Raw genomic sequence first — 1,404 nt, 5'->3', positions numbered from 1 at the left:
GAAAGCGAACAAGAAGATTGCTGACCTTATGGAAGACATCCGACGACTTTCAGAGGAACTCAAAGAGAAAGATTCCCTGCTGACTGGCTTTATGGATGTGGCTTCAGTACAAGCCAAACAGATTGTCTCTCTTAGTGCAACCGCTAACATCCAGGACAGCGTGTTTTGGGACCCCTCTAGTCTTCCCAGGCTTTCATCCTGCTCGACTCCGAAGCATCAGTCAACCTGGGCTGAAGTGGTGGTCCGTGGCTTTAAGAGAGGCTCGGATGGGGCTGCCTCTCCTCCGCACATCGGCCTCTCCAACTGCTATGGAGCCTTGTCTAACGACACTCCGGTCCATCCAGCAGATGCACCTGCGGCTTCGAGTCTCCCTGATACGGATCTCTTTCGGTGCACAGTGCCTGCCGACACTGTTGCATCTCCTCCACCGGCTACATCTCCTGCACTGGGCCGCCGGTCTGCCGCCGGACCTGATTTTAACCGTCTTTTTAACTTTTTAAAGCAGTGTGGAAAGTCCGTTTTTATCTCTGGTCCCATTCCCACAGTCGGTCGCGGTGCTGGCCGCTTCAGTAGACTCCTTGGCCTCCACGACTGGCTCCAGTCCGCCTGCAGGGCTCACCGTGTGTTTTATGTGGATAATTTTAATATTTTCTGGCAAATAATGTCTCTTTTTAAGACAGACGGACTTCACCCAAACAAACGGGCCTCAGAAATGTTAGCTGCTCACATACAGCATGTGGTGCGGTCCACACATGACTTACGTGAATGACTAATCATTCATGCAGCACACCTGGACACACCACCGCTCACTGAACAGATCTCTGCCTCACTGCCACAAACAACTGTCTCCGCCTGCTGGCATGTAAAGCCGTCTGCTCCCAGCGCTGTTCCAAAAACTTCTATTCCTGTCATCATCACGCATAGACCAGTAAACTGAAATGTGCACATCCCACACAGAAATATTAGTAATCTCTTAAGGATTAGGACAACTGCACCAACTCCAGCACCCAGAACAAACTCATTTAAAATGGCTCTCTTCAATGTGAGATCACTGTCAAGTAAGACTTTTATCTTAAATGATTTTATATTGTCTGCAAATCTAGATTTTATGTTTTTAACTGAATCCTGGTTGCAGATGAATGACTATAGCCAGCTAGCTGAACTGTGTCCACCTCAATATGATTGTTTTAGTCAACCGAGGGTCAGTGGTCGTGGTGGTGGGCTAGTGAGCGTGTATAGGGGAAATTTAAAATGTCATCAAGTACGCTGTGATGAATTTAACTCCTTTGAAGTTCTCACTCTTAAACTTGGAGGGCTGCAACCTATCATATTTGTTATAATTTATCGCCCCCCAAAACCGCCTGGAGGATTTTTATCAGAACTTCCTGAATTTTTATCTACTCT

At 47.4% G+C, this 1,404-nt stretch overlaps 1 protein-coding gene across 9 annotated transcripts in view; it reads left to right on the top strand.

Moving 5' to 3' along the window:
• Positions 1–1,404, top strand: part of pdca (phosducin a) — a 19,317-nt gene that overhangs the window by 5,092 nt on the left and 12,821 nt on the right. The gene's annotated exons all lie outside the window — the stretch shown is intronic.

The sequence above is a fragment of the Micropterus dolomieu genome, linkage group LG06 (genome assembly GCF_021292245.1).
Source record: "Micropterus dolomieu isolate WLL.071019.BEF.003 ecotype Adirondacks linkage group LG06, ASM2129224v1, whole genome shotgun sequence".
Taxonomy (NCBI): Eukaryota; Metazoa; Chordata; class Actinopteri; order Centrarchiformes; family Centrarchidae; genus Micropterus; species Micropterus dolomieu.
This window is presented reverse-complemented; position numbering and strand designations above follow the sequence as displayed.